General features: G+C 48.6%; 1 long non-coding RNA gene and 1 other non-coding gene across 2 annotated transcripts in view; one reads left to right on the top strand and one right to left on the bottom strand.

Moving 5' to 3' along the window:
- Positions 1-2,740: 2,740 nt before the first annotated feature.
- Positions 2,741-2,825, bottom strand: TRNAR-UCU (transfer RNA arginine (anticodon UCU)). The gene is given in 2 exon segments: positions 2,741-2,776; positions 2,789-2,825. It is a non-coding gene; the product is annotated as a tRNA-Arg (tRNA).
- A 996-nt stretch (positions 2,826-3,821) lies between these two features.
- LOC140637975 (uncharacterized) overlaps positions 3,822-15,715 on the top strand; it is a 78,930-nt gene continuing 67,036 nt past the window's right edge. The window contains exon 1 of the long non-coding RNA XR_012035090.1: positions 3,822-4,146. This is a non-coding gene — a long non-coding RNA (uncharacterized lncRNA). The remainder of the gene's footprint in view (positions 4,147-15,715) is intronic.

Raw genomic sequence — 15,715 nt, 5'->3', positions numbered from 1 at the left:
AAATTTATTTATATATATATATATATATATATATATATATATATATATATATATATATATCAAAAGCCTTCTTATATACAAACCATAATCATTTATAAAATATAATGGAAGAAAAAAATCCCAACAAAAAAGATAAACTATCTAGGAATAAAGTTAACTAATAAGATATGTGTGTCTGTGTGTGTATTTAACATACTTTTTAAGGGCATAGAAGGACTGAATAAATGGGAAAGCATGTGTGTTATCTGCCTGCCCCTGCTGCTCTGAATAGAAAGATGCAACATAGTTCAATTCTCTCTATATTAACCTGTAAAAAACATGAATCCAACATAAACATCTCCTAAGATTAGAACTTGACTAGCTGTAACTAAGGCCCGTGTGAAAAGACAATGGAGAATTATGGTTTTACCCAAAGACCCAGCCATTCTGGCATGCTCCTTATTAGCTGCATCTTCCTGTACAAGTTACCTAACCTCTTTGTCTCAGACGCTCCTTTCGTAAAGGGGGATAGGATAATACCTACCTGGTAGGGTTGTCAGGAGGATTAAATGCCTTAAAAATATATAAAGCACTTAGAACATTACCTGGTATATAACAAATGCTAAATTAATGCTAGTTGTTATGTGGGGAAAAACAATTCAAGAATAGATGAGGGAAAAAAATCTTCAAAGAAAGTTATGAGAAAGGACTGGCCCCCCTAGATATAGAAACACAGTTCTGGTGAATCAGAATTCAGACAGATCAACGGAACAGAATAGAGAATCCCAAAACCCAAATGCAAATGGAAATTTAGAAAATGGTAAAAGTGGCATTTCAAATAAATGAGTACAGAGAAGAAACGTGTTCATTACGAGTAATTCTGGGACCAAATTCCCACTTCACCCCTTATACAAAAGTATATTCTGGATGAAATGAAGATTTAAGTACAAAAATAAAACCATATAAAACACTAAAATAAAACATGATGAAATTATTTAATAATGAGTGCTAATAACCCCAAACATAGAAGCCATAAAAAGTTTGATAAATCCAAATATATGAATATCACATACGAAATCAAAAGGCAAATACATTGAGGAAGAACAATTCTAACACATATCATAAAGCATTGGTTTCCATAATATGTAAAAAAAAAAAAAAAAAACTCCAACAAACCAGTAAGAAAATGACCAATTATGCAATAGAAAAATGAACAAAACCTAAGAATAGATATGTCATAAAAAAGAAATACAAATTAGTCTACCTATGAAAAAAATGCTCAGGGATCCCTCGGTGGTGCAGCGGTTGGGCGCCTGCCTTTGGCCCAGGGCGCGATCCTGGGGACCCAGAATCGAGTCCCATGTCGGGCTCCCGGTGTATGGAGCCTGCTTCTCCCTCTGCCTGTGTCTCTGCCTCTCTCTCTCTCTATCATAAATAAGTAAAAATTTTTAAAAATGCTCAGCTTTCTTTCATAATAAAAGGCATGAATTGACACTGCAGCCACCATTTTTCACCTATTTGGTAAGTCACACGCCCTGAGGACATGGGCACTCTTGCACAGCGCTGGTCAATCAGGTGTAATCTCTGTGAGAGCAGTGTGGCAAGATCTATAAAAAACGCACAAACTACCCTTTGACCCAGCAATCCAACTTCCTAGAATCCATCCCACAGGTACACTCGCACTTGAGTACAATAGTGTAAGAACAAACATGATCACCGAAGCATCGTAACAGGAAAATATTTTATGCCTCAATGAGCCAACTACTGGGGGCTGCTGAATCATTAATGTACAGATTCACAACGGAACAAGTGCAGCTCCACCTGTGTTAGGAGGTCAAAAAGCATAGCCTACGACCAATCGTGTGTCACCTCTACCAACCTCCACCAACATGGAGACAATATTATGCAAAAGTGACATGTAAAAAAAAGAAAAGTGACATGTGCCTAAAATAAATCTGAAAATATTTCCAAGCAACCATCTTCACGAATAGCTTTTAAGAGAGAATTGCAAGGCTAAGTCAGATACAGGGACAACAGCGATGTTTACTTTTCTTTGTACCTTTTTTTTTTTTTTTTGCCAATTCTGGATTCTGCATTCTTTGGCAGAGAGGGCGTTACACTGAATCCTGAAAATCCCATTCACTCGTGCCTTCACTGATTCGCATTTAGAGAGGTGGGACCCTAATCCCGCGCAAACCTGGGAGTCGTCAGATGACGGTGCTGGCCTGGAAGAGCTGACCCGCAGGTGGACCTCGGACCTCAACGCACTGCAATCCTGCGCGAGAACAGCGTGCATTTTAATTTTTAAAAAATGCAGATTCCTGGGCTCCCTCCCCTTAGGACTGAATTCGAGTGCAGGACCCCACTCGGGGGGCAGGACCCCGGTAGTGAGGACTCTGAAGCCTGCAGGGCTGCAGGGTCGGTCCGTGGAGCGCGGCGCAGGGCGAGGCGCTGCCAAGGCCCCTCACCCTTCCCGCGGCCTCCCCGGAGTCACGGTCGCGATCCGGGCCACCAGGCGTTCGCCGGGAGCGCGGGGGCCGCCGCTGGGCCCGAACCGCGAGGCCTGGCCGGGCCCGGACCCCGAGCCACGGAGCCGAGGGAGCGGGGCTGGGAGCCGGCCGGCTGCGCAGCGGCCGCCGACGCCGCGGGCAGGAGGAGAAAGGGCGGCGGAGCAGAGGCCAGCTCAACCGTCTGGGGGGAAAAAAGAGGGAGTAGGAAAATGATGGCGTCAGAAAATAAATTTTGGGGGAGGGAAAAACTGCGACTCCGCCGGGACTCGAACCCGGAACCTTTGAATGTCCTCAGCCTCTAGAAGTCCAATGCGCTATCCATTGCGCCACGGAGCCACCTGTTGGAGTCTCGGCGCATCTGCTGTGTTAAGCCAGAGGCGACGGCCCCGCGCCCTTCCCACCGCCCCCTCGGCCGTTCCCCGGGCCGCCCGTCCGCGCAGCCGAGGCCAGGGCGCCGCAGCCCGGGCCGCCGCCACCCAGGGCGAGCCGCAGGGGCCGTCCCTCGCCGCCGGCCCCGGCCCCCGCCGATCTGAGGGCGGCCACGGCCCGGCCCCCGGCCTGCCCGGGACAAACCACGCCCGCGCTCTCCGGCCCCGGCCCCTTCCTGCCCCGAGCGCCCCCGCCTACCGGCTCTCCCCGGCGGCCGGCCGCGCCCCGCCCGGACCCGGACCCGGACCCGGACCCGGACCCGGACCCGGGCCCGGCCGCCGCGAGGCGGAACCAGCGGGCGGAGGCGCCGGGCACTTACGTCGCACCTCTCAGCGGCCGATCTCGAGCGGCGGCCGCTGGCGGGTCCCGGCTCTTCCCCGGCCGGGCCGCGGCGGCGTCTGTGTGCGTGCTTGTGCGTGTTTTATTTGCGCAGGGTTCGGTAAAACGGGGTGTGGGTTGCATTTCGCCCCCCACAGACCCGGAGCCGAATTTCGGAGGCCTCCGGGCCCTGGGGGCCTGCGGGGGTCGACGCGCCCCGCGCCGCAGCGGCCTCCGAGGGCTCGCCCGGGGCCGCCAGCCGCCCCCAGCCCGCGCGCCGGGCGCTCGGCGTGGGCGGCAGCCGCGAGGGTGGCCGCGCGCGTGGGAGCGCCGGGAGCCTGCGAGTGCGGCTGCGCGCGGCCGCGGGGCCTCCCCGGGCGGCGGCGGGGTCGCCTCCAGGCAGGCGGGTGAGGGGGTCGCGCGCGGGGGGGGGAGGGGCGGGGCTCGGGGCGCAGGAATCCCCATCGGCGCGGCCCCCAGGCCCCTGGAAATGGACGCTCCAAGTAAACGCTGCGTGGTTGCTAGGCAACCGCTGCCGACGGCCCGGCGAGCCGCGCGCTCCCCTCAGCCCGCGGCTCCGCAGGCCCCGCCCCCGGCAGCTGCGGCCCCCGCGCCGCGCGCGCCCTCGAGGTGGGCCCGCAGGCCGCGCGAGCCCGAACGACCCGCCGCAGCGCCCGAACAGAGTAGTGTCCGCCGTCCTGAAGAGGGAAGGGGAGCTCCCGGGAAGACCCGAGTGTGGTAGGCGTCTCCCCTATTCTAAGCTAATTTATCCGCACCACAGCGCTGTGAGGTGGGCACCGTCGTCCCCCTCAGAAGGGGCCCCGCAGCTGAGAGACGCTGTTACTTGTGCAGGGACACCCCGCTAGGAAGTATCGAGAACTGTGAAGAATCTCCCCTTGCAGGCCAACAGGTGAGCTTGTCAGGTGCGTGGATGCCCACGGCGCCCTCGAGAGTCCTGCGTCCGAAAGGAGGACCGGTTACAGCGGAAGCAGTAGCCAGGGTGCCGACACGGTGGAGGTCGTCTGCACCCCGGTTCTCACAGGAATGAAGCGGAGGGGCCCAGATGGGTACTTGCACACAAAGGGGGTCGCATTGCAGGAAAGGGATGCTGAACTTGGGGGACGCGCCATGATGGGCAAGCAGTAAGCAAGCCTTCTCTTTGCCCCGTGGGGAGACACCCTCGTCCCTCAGTTGGCTCACTGCAGTCGCCTGAGAAATGGCCCAAGTGAGCAGGGTCTTACATTCTTAGAGGAGCTGGCAAGAGTGTGCAAAGACGGTTAGGGCCCATCTGTGGGTGGGTTGCCTCTCCAAACAGTGAGCGGCAAAACCCTGATTGCTACCAGGCCTGGTTCATTCCACCATAAGATAAGTAACATTCCTGGACAACAAACATTTCTTTTTCTTTTTTCTTTTTTGACAACAAACATTTCGTGTAGAACATTGTTATGTCCCCTTTGAAAAGATTAATGAAATAAAACACATGATTTGCATACATCAAGGAGTTCTCACATATGCAGAATTAGCCCGTAAAATAGTGTATGACTGTAAATCATATTGATGTAAACCAGTCTTTATCGAACACTGCAATGTACCAGGCACTGGTGGCATCTCAGAGTCTTCACTGGTCCGTGGAGTTGAACATGGAGGAACAGGGGAAGAGATGGCTCAGTGCTGCTGTGTGGCTGTGGGAACACCGTATGCAGGAATCTTGTCTGGGAGTGCTGGAGCCGGCTCCCACACGATCACTCATTGACCTAAGTAACAATGTTTTTTTTAAGATTTTATTTATTTATGAAAGACACAGAGGAGGGAGGCAGAGACACAAGTAGAGGGAGAAGCAGGCTCCATGCAGGGAGCCCAACGTAGGACTCGATCCCGGGACTCCAGGATCACACCCTGGGCCAAAGGCAGGCGCTAAACCACTGAGCCACCCAGGGATTTCCCCTAAGTAACAATTTAGACTTGTAATATAAAATTTTGGGAAGGGGGCATTGGGAAAGAGACCACGTGCTGGGGAAAGATGTGTGTGTCCCTAATTCCACTTGAATTAAAGCATTTTAGGCATTTGATTCCTTTCACTAGTTGAGACCAAAACCTTTCGCAACATTGGCATATAAAAGGAATGGAAATGTGTATTTAGTTGCCATCAAAGGAGAAAGATTCCGTAGATTTTCTAAACCTTCCCTAACCCTGAAATGAATTTTCTCAGGCAGTACATACAGTAGATAGCATCCATTATACAACCTGAACTAAGAATTTCTTCAAATTAAAAAAAAGGGGGGGGGATCCCTGGGTGGCGCAGCAGTTTGGCGCCTGCCTTTGCCCAGGGCGCGATCCTGGAGACCCGGGATCGAGTCCCACGTCAGGCTCCCGGTGCATGGAGCCTGCTTCTCCCTCTGCCTGTGTCTCTGCCTCTCTCTCTCTCTCTCTTTCTGTGTGACTATCATAAATAAATAAAAATTAAAAAAAAAAAAAAATCCTCCTCCTTCCTGCCCGCAGAGGGAGCCAAAGCACACACTATAACCACCTCCAAGCAAGCTGATCACCCGAGGCAGTTTGAGTTTCCTGAACACCAAAGCCCTAAATTAAATACAATTTCATTTTGGTGTTTTAAAGTTCAAATCTGTTATGTACCTCAGGGAATCTGCAGTAACACTTTTCATGTTTGTATAGCAGAATTATTTTTAAGTTACCACGTTGTTCTATTTGCAGTGCTTGTTAGCATCCTCAGCCTGCCTCAGAAGGTTTAGAAATCTATACCGTTATATATTTTCACTAGCTTTACTTTGCTTCAGAAGAAGAAGGTCATTGGAATATCGGTTTAATTCAATTCCGGGAGTATTTAGGGAGGATATACTTGGGCCTACTGTGGGAGACAGAGTGGAAGTTTAAGACCCACTCCAAGGAGACTTCAAGTTCCTTGAGAGAAATATGACCAATGAAAATGAAACAATATGCAAATAATGCAATACAGCATATGAAAACAAATGGCAAAGTGTGATGGCACCCCTACCAGTAAAAGGTTTTTGAGTTGGCACTACCACGTAATAAATATGTATTACTATATTCATTATAAAGCATACCCCAAAAAGAAGTTTTAAAAGGATGAGATTTAAAAAACAAAGATACTGAGAGTTGGAAGACAAGACTATGGAGTCAGACTCTGGTGTTCACATCCTGGCTTTGATTTTTATTTGTAAGGTTCTCAGAACCTTCTTTTCCTCATCTGAGAAACACCAAAGTTGTGAGGATTACAGGGGTTGATCCTTGAGAGGGTTTATCTCAGGCCTGGCACATAGTAAGTGTGTACCAACTGTTTGTTATTATTATTAGCAAGCAACTCTCAATGAAGAAATCCCATACCCTGCAGGAACAAACCGAAGTTCAGGTACAGCATCAGCTACATTTGTTGCAACCCGAGAAACATTATCCATCTCCCCACCCAGCTCCTACTGGGCGGGATATATCATATCTGGTACTAAACGGAACACCCAGTTTCTCAGTCTGAAAATGGCAAGCTTTTACCTTTAGTTTCATGATTTCCTCATAGTCCTGTCCCAAGAACCTTTGGTGGATTCTTATTTTCACTTGTGCAACCACAGGGCTTTTCAAAATAAGGGCTTTTTTTATTAAAGAAAATCTCTCAGGTAGCCCGGGTGGCTCAGCAGTTTAGTGTCGCCTTCAGCGCAGGGCCTGAACCTGGAGACCTGGGATGGAGTCCCACGTTGGGCTCCCTGCATGGAGCCTGCTTCTCCTTCTGCCTGTGTCTCTGCATCTCTCTCTCTCTCTCATGAATAAATAAATAAAATCTTAAAAAAAAAATAAATGATGGCCATTTTCATCCTAAAAAAAAATCTTAGCACCGAGTTATTAGCCAGACCAATTATCAAACTACATAGGTGGCAAGACGGGAATAAGGAAAGGAAAGTAACATTTTCCAGGATGAAGAAATCTAGACATTTAGATAGAAAAGAGGGGCAAACAGGCCCTTATAGAGGTACAGTTGGGAGCGCGGAGTTGAACGCATCAGGAGACGGAGTTGGACAGTTAATGATTGAAGCCAGATGTGGCAAAGCAGCTGGGGCAGGCTTGACTCAGGATGGGGAGTATGGATTTAATGCTACAGGCAATGGGGAGCTACAAGTTACTTTTGTCATGTGCTTTAGAATAACTGAGCTTTAGAATGATGAACTTAGGGGTGGTGTGCTGGCTGAGTGAGGTGGAGCCCAAAGGTCTGGGAGACCCTTAAATTTCATTTAATTTGTGCTTGGTGTTTTCTATGCTTTTTCATCTCTTCATTAAATGTCTACCTGAGATACAAAGAAAATAGACACGTTCCTAGTTTACAGCCTAATAGGAATGACCCCAGGTACACTAAGAACTGAGATGCAAGGGCAAGAGGTCTCCAAGTGAGGTACAGGTGGTATGGGACCCTAGGGAAAAGAGAGATTACATCTGAGGAGGGGGACTCAGGGAGCAAGGCTGCATGTGAAAAGACTCTAACCTAGGGCCAGAGTGTGTAAGAGGTTAGCATACAGCCTGGGGATGTGAGGAAGAAGACAGGACAGGCTAGCCAAATGGTAGAGGCTGAGCAGTCCAGGACATGGTGTGGAAAAGGGTCCAGCTAACTTGGCCTTGGTTGTAGCAGGTGCTAGTGGAGATTACTGGGGTTCAAGGTACTGAGTGCCAGAGTCAGTTCTGTGGTTGTATGCCATCATCCCATTCTCAAGAGGACAAGAATCACAGCTGAGGATAAATGGAACATCATCCAGGCCCCAAAGGGAAGGGTTGGGGAAGAGCACGTTGAAAGTCTCAGGCTCATAGGCTGGTATTCAGAGGAGTGGTCTAGTCAGAAGGGAAACTGAGGTGGAAGCAGGTGGATCATGGCGGGGGGGTGAGGTGGGGGGGGTGGGGAACACCAGTTCTGGACCTTGTGGCTGGGTTGACAGGGCTGCTGAGCAGGCTTCCAAGCAGAGCTCGGGAAGGATGTAGAACCATCCTGTAGGCGGCAGTCACCATCTGCTGGCGAGATGGCTGGACAGAGGCCAAGCCTGACCTGTCTTTGAGTTTGATCAGGCTTTGAGCCTGCAAATAGCTCATTTATTAATTTACCCATTGAGCTGGGCTCTGCACTAGTCTCCAGAGACACTGGTGAAGGAGACAAATGCTGCCCTTGCTCCCATGTACCTTGCAATCCTGAGCAAAGTCAAACAGGAGACGGCCTTGACCTGTCAGGAGAGACTTCCTTGAGAGAGCCTGTGGGGCCAAGAATGGGAGGCTGTAGAGCTTGAATACATCAGCCCATGTCACCTCCTCCAAGAACATTCCCATACATCCTTCTGTCGGGGGACGGGCCCACTTTTGGCTTTGCAAAGCACCTGGGAAGCTGTATAATTTTCTATTTGGTTTTCTGTCTCCTTTCCCTGACTATAGGCATCTTGCAGGGAAGGAACCATGCCTTCTTGTGGCTAGTTCACAGCAGGCTCCTTTTTGGCACTGGCCAAGTGAATGGATGAGTCCTACAGGCATGCTCTGTGACCATGTGCCTCGCCTGTCTTCTGTGGTAGACTAGAAGCTCTTGAACGCTGGATGCCCTGGCTTTCTTGCTCTAGGCAGTTCTGCCCGAGACTTAGCACCAGCCCTGTACACAGTGGGCACTCCATAAATGCTGCCTGAACCACCGTGTGCAAGTAGGAGTTGACCTGCAGTGTCCTAATTCTGCTTTCAGTGACCCAGTTTGGGTGAGCATGTCTTTTTTTTTTTTTTTTAAGGTTCTATTTATTTATTCACTAGAGACAGAGAGAGAGAGAAGAGAGAGAGAGAGAGGCAGAGACATAGGCAGAAGGAGAAGCAGGCTCCATGCAGGGATGTCCAATGCAGGACTCGATCCTGAGACCTCAGGATCATGCCCTGAGCCGAAGGCAGATGCTCAACCACTGAGCCATCCAGGGGTCCCTGGGGCAGCAGGTTTTGAACTGCCCCCCCCATCTCTTCCTTACAAGTTCTCAATAAACAAAGGCGCTTCCTCACTCCTGGGCCCCAAAAAACCATCTGCTAAAATTTAACCAATGTTAATCCTTTAGCAGTTGAGAGTAAGAATGAAGTACTAACACATCGTGCCAGGCCCCATTCTGAGTTCTCCATGTGTATGCGAATGGGTTTCATCCTGACAAGCCTCCAAGAGGCATTGACCTGCCTTTGATGGGAGGGCAGCAGCATTGGCCCAGGCCCCGTCAACCACTTCTCCATGGAAAGAAATCAGGGAGGACTAGCAACCTGGGACCAGGGACCAGGGACTGGCTTGTTAGACCAGAGATTCTCAAACTCAGCTGCGAGCCAGAATCTGATACCCAGAATGCTCCCAAGACCAAGTAAAGCAGAGTTTCTGGGGTGAGGCCTTGGCATCAGCATTATTTTGTTAACTCCCCAGTTGATTCTCCTAGGCAGCCAAGTTTAAGAACAAATGCTTTCCGGCCCGTTCCTACTACAGTGGTGACGATGGCCCAGGGGCATCAGCATAGCCCGTGAGCTGGATAGAAATGCAGGTTCTCAGACTTCCCCCAGCCCAGACCTGCCAAATCCAGGATTTTTCTTTTCTTTTCTTTTTTCCTTCAGGGAGGGTAGAGTGTGGGATTTTTCCAGGGAGATGGATTAGGCTCACAGGGTGCAGTATGCGGCTTGGGGTATGTGTGGGGGGAGTTTTGGGGACAGGGAGAGGATGCATTGGAGTGGGCTGAACCCAATCTGCATTTTAATAAGATCTGCCACGTGATTCATTTGCATTAAAGTTTGAGAAGCCCTGGTTTGGGATTTAGGTACTCAGACTCTCATTAGTCCCCTGGGTTTCTGTGATCAGCATTAATTTAAATCCTTGAGCAGATCTCAAAACTACATCAAAAAGCTCCGAATCAAGGGCGTCTGGCTCCCTCAGTGCATGGAGTGTGGAGCATGGAGCGTAGAGCGGTGGAGCATGACTTGATCTTGGGGTTGTGAGTTTGGGCCCCATGTTGGGTATAGAGATTACTTAAAAATAAAATCTTTTTTTTTTTTTAATTTTTTTTTTTAATTTTTATTTATTTATGATAGTCACAGAGAGAGAGAGAGAGAGGCAGAGACACAGGCAGAGGGAGAAGCAGGCTCCATGCACCGGGAGCCTGATGTGGGATTCGATCCTGGGTCTCCAGGATCGTGCCCTGGGCCAAAGGCAGGCGCCAAACCGCTGCGCCACCCAGGGATCCCCTTAAAAATAAAATCTTAAAAAAAAAAAAGCTCAGAGTCAATCTCATTTATTGGCCCAAAACATTAGCTCAAAGGCAATTATGCCCTTTTATTTCCCACTGTGTGGGGAATTGGGGAAGAAAAGGTATATTGCTAATGATATCCAACAGAACCTAGGTTGAGTCCATTCTAGAACGGGTCGAACCATCCCTCCAGGCTGTCTTTCTCGTGAATTAGACTAAGGGACAGGGATCCCTGGGTGGCGCAGCGGTTTGGCGCCTGCCTTTGGCCCAGGGCGCGATCCTGGAGACCCGGGATCGAATCCCACATCGGGCTCCCGGTGCATGGAGCCTGCTTCTCCCTCTGCCTGTGTCTCTGCGCCTCTCTCTCTCTCTGTGACTATCATAAATAAATTTTAAAAAAAAATTTTTTTTAAAAAAAGACTAAGGGACAGGCCTTATGACCTCAGTTACATCAGGACGTCAGCTGGGCCCTCCAGATGGGTTGAAAAGGAAATCCCTCCAGCCAGAGATGTTTAAGCTTTTAGGGCCTCAGCTGTTTCCCCATGGCATGTCTGCCATGGACCCACAGATGACACCAACAACTCTTTGCCTTAAAGGAGGTCTTATTATTTGTCATCAGATTTCTGACTCTAATAAGAAACATTGTTCATTTTTTAGTTATTTTGTTGATTTGTCATTGCTTTAAAAATTTATTTATTTATTTATTTGTTAGAGAATACACATGGTGAAGTGGGGAGGTGGAGAGGGCAGAGGGAGAGAGAATCTCAAGCAGACTCCCCACTGAGCATGGAACTGATATGGGGCTCGATCTCACAACCCTGAGATCATGACCTGAGCCAAAACCAAGAATCACTTAACTGATTGAGCCACCCAGGTGCCTCTATTTGTCATTGCTTTAGAATGCCATTTACTTTACTTTGTCTCCACCAAGTTCTCAAAACTGCTTCACAGGGTGTGTAAGAATAAAAATTTTGTAGGCAGGGGTAGTTTTCAAATCCTCACCCATGCCCTCCCTGTGATGGTATCATCTCATCATTGAACCTGAGAGCCCTGTTGCTGGACAGGCTGGCTCATCCCTGGAGGTCAGTGGGAGGAGGGGGTAGAAAGTGTAAGAAGCATGGCTGAGTGAGGCAGCGTGGTTAGTGAGCTTTGAGGCAGTTTATGACCCTGGGAAATTACCTCTCTGAATTTTCACGCCTCAAAGATGGAGAAAATAATTTCTGTTTCACAAGATTGTCGCGGGAATTGGCTGAGCTTCTATCATACACTGATATGACAGTAAGGGATATAATGGGTATCTATTGCTGCATGAACATATCACCCCAGACCTTAGCACCTTAAAACAATAAGACTTTATTATCTCATGGTTTCTGTGGGTCAGGGAGCATATGCTGAGTGGTTCATATGTAGGGGCTCTTGTGAGATTGTTTGGGGTTGTAATTATCTGAAGGTTTGACTGGGGCTAGGAGACCTGCTTCCAAGATGACCCAATCCCATGGCTCATGGCCAGAGGCCTCAGATACTTGACCTCTCTACAGGGCTGCATCCCCCAGAGTGAGCAATCTAAGAGAGGGAGAAAGAGAGAGAGAACACGTGCAAGGCAAAAAACACAGGTCTTTTATGACCTAGCCTCAGAAGTCACATACCATCACTTCTATTGTATTCTATTGGTCCCACAGACCAACTCCAGTAGAGTGTGGGAGGGGACTACACAGTGATGTGAATACCAGGAGGTAGAAATATTGGGGTCTGTCTTGGAAGGTGGCTTCCGCAGCATCTATAACATTAATTCCTGCCCCCTTTTAATATGACAGCTGTAGTCTCACTCTCTACTTCAATCCACAAAGACTCTGAAAAGGAAGACAGTTGAAATGATTCATCTTTGTTCTCCCACTAAATTACTTTGAGTGAGCTAGAAGCTTTCACCCCACATCAAATTTACAGTCATGATTCAGAAATTTGGGACTAGATTCATAATATATTCCAGTTCATTTGAAGGTTATGGAGGTCTACTGGGATGTTCTTTGTTTTACTATCCTTTAGTCCTTGCCCACTTTCCCCTTGAAATGATTCATTCTATGCATTTTATTATATTCTCAAGATGTCAAGCAGGCAATCGCAAGCAGTAGCAAATATACTGGCTGAATTCCCCTCCTTGTTCTGGAATATTTGCTCTTGAATACAAATGATTTATTCTTGGATCCTTGATGTTGTGATTGCAAAACTGTGAATTCATTTGTATAGTGGTGGGGTCACCATGATTTTTTTTCTCAGCTCTCCAGTAGTAGACTTTAAGTTCCCAGAAAGGAAAGAGCTAATAAATATCAAGTTCTTCAACACTAGCAAAGAGGAGGCACAAAAAAATATAAAGAGAAGAGCAGCTCTTCCCCTGTTTTTCTGGGTAATCCTACTTGGTTGCCAAGGGTTTGCCATTTTTAAGCCTGTGATAAACAATAACAATAAACAGACCTCCAGGGTATTATCATAGCAGATTCCATGCTAGAGCCTTGAACATAACTTATGTAGGTGTTGAACAAATGGATGCATGGATGGATTAATTCTTCAGGTACAATATGACCAGGGCTGGAAAGGGAGTAAGGGCCAGGGTCCAGTCCCACTGGTCAAGCCTTCATTCAGCTGGGCTGACACTCACACTACACCGGTCATTACAGATAGTGCTGGTCTGGGGGAGAATGTGGCTCCGTGTTGCAAACTGGGTTACAAAGAAATGTTTAGAACCCAAATGATATGGCCAACTCATAGGACTGTTTAGAACCTGACTGGGTGGTAATCTGGAAGAAGCAGGATCTGATAGTCTCAGAGTTGCAATAAGATGGATCTTGGATCAGGTGTCAGAATTCAAAATAGATCAAACTGAGAATGAATGAATGAATGAATATAGTTGCCACATAATCTGTGGAGCAACAGAGGAGTATGAATGGAGGAGAGATGAGGAACAAGGGCTAGGTGAGTAGGGGCTCACTGTAAGTTGACAGGAATGGAAAAAGGAGCAAGAGGGAAAGGTATATTAATTAAGTTCAGCTGTAAGTGACAGAAACCCTAATCAACAGAGGCTTAAATGACAGAAACCCTAATCAACAGAGGCTTAAATGCACCAGAACTCTATTCAGTTGTAGACAACGAAGTCTGAAAGAGAACTGTCCATAGCTCTCTATGGCAGGTGGGGAATCATCAGGGATCCAGACACCTTTTCTCTTGTTGCTTCATCATCCTCAACATGGACCTCATGGTCAAAGATGGCAGTTCAGACTCCGGCCTTCACATCTACACTCCAGTCAGGGAGGGAGGGAGGTGAGCATGCCCTCTCCCTTTCTGAGTTAGGGTTTCTCAGTCTTGGTACTACTGGCATCTTAGGTCAGATACTTCATTACTGTAGGGGGTATTGTGCATTGTTGGATGTTTAGCAGCATCCTTGACCTCTACCCACTAGATGCCAGTGTAGCTTCCTCCTTCTCAAATGTGACAAACACAAATGTCACCAGACATTACCAAATGTCTCACAGGGGCACAGTCTCTCCAGTTAGAGAACCACTGCTCTCCGTTGATTTTCCAAGGATGCACCTGATCCCTCTGCTTCCATGCCATTGATCAGAACTCAGTCACAGAGGCAACCCAGCTACGAGGAGCTGGGAAATGTGGTCTTTATTCCAGGCAGTCATGTGCCAGCTACAACTCGGGAGTGCCACTACTAGAAGGAAGGAGACATGATTTGGGAGGTAATACAAATGTGAGGACTCAGACAGACTTCGGCTATTTAGTCCCAGATCCCAGCTCCTATCTACTGGCTAAGGATGGAACAGCTTTAAGTAGGAGGAGGTGTGGTCCCAAGTGCTGCCAGTGGCATCCTGGATCTACGAGGTGGACACTGTCCTCCCAGAGGTGAGCCTTCCACTGAAAGACGAATACTGGGTTCTCTCTTACTGCCTTTCAACACGTCACACGTTCGGGGTAGGAGTGTGTTACAAGGCAGTGTTTCCTAGTTTCCCTGGCTCACCCTCCCGCCCTCCTCTCCTCCTTTCTTCCCTCTAGATGTGCTTATACGAGGTTGGATCTAGAACCAGGAGGCTTGAGGGCCAGCCTGGAGGTCAGTCCCTTAACCTCTCTGGCTTCAATGTCCTCATCTGTAAAACTAGAGTCCTCCCTGGCTCTGAAATGCTTTGATTCTCCAAAGTCCACAAGAGTGCAGGGAGTAGCAGAGAAAGCCCCTCTCTGATGAGTAGCATCGAGACAGCCCCTGACTGGGTCTCTGTCCTCCAGACTTCCTTCCCTGCCGTGTCAAGTCCCAGCCTGGCAGATGTCACTTAACCCCCCCCCCCCCCACTGGCTCCAGAGGGGCCTGCTTTGGGTAAGTGGCACACTTGTCTTGCTGAATCTGACCAAATCGAAGCATGCCATGGGCACTCGTTACAAACCTGTTCTTGCATCAATCAGATGGATGTGGTGCTTCCTGGGTTCCCAGCAAAAAGGTCAAAACGGCTCTCATGGTGGCACAGCTGGCCTTGAGAGGTGGTGTTGTTTCACTTGCCATAAGTCCATGGCCTGTTTAAATTCTGTTTCTCTAGCTAAAGTGTTTTCACTTCTTTATTTATTCAATAAACACTTCTTGAGCACCTGTTGCTCTGTGGGGCCTTAGGAATACAAAAACAAATGAGACCCTCCCGTTCCGGAGCTGGCACTGAACATGGCCTTTCCTGGCATTCCCTGATCTCTTCCTACCTGACTCTGCAGGCTGTTTCCCTCCTGGTTTCGTGGCTCTTCCATGGTTCCTTCCGCCTGGCACACTGTCTCTTTCCATGTGGAGTTTTTGCTCGTGCACGTGCACAGTGTGAACTGGGACTCTACCCGTCTCTCTCTCTCTCTCTCTCTCTCTCTCTCTCACACACACACACACATGCCTCTACCTCTCACTCTGGACTTCCTACTTCTCTAGATTTCAGCTTAAATGTTCCATCTTTAAGGAGACTGCCCCTAACTGTCCCACCCGAACCTCAGAATAAACACACTCCTCTCTGAAATACTCCCACAGCACCTTGACCTTCTTCTTTTTTTTTTTTTTTTTAATTAAAGATTTTATTTATATACTTGGCGGAGGGGCAGAAGGAGAGGGAGAAGCAGGCTCCTGCTGACCATGGAGCCCGATGCGAGGCTCAATTTGAGGCTCGAACCCAGGACCCTGAGATCATGACCTGAGCCAAAGGTAGATGCCTTGGATCCCTG

Source organism: Canis lupus, chromosome 8, assembly GCF_048164855.1.
Source record: "Canis lupus baileyi chromosome 8, mCanLup2.hap1, whole genome shotgun sequence".
Lineage (NCBI taxonomy): Eukaryota > Metazoa > Chordata > Mammalia > Carnivora > Canidae > Canis > Canis lupus.
This window is presented reverse-complemented; position numbering and strand designations above follow the sequence as displayed.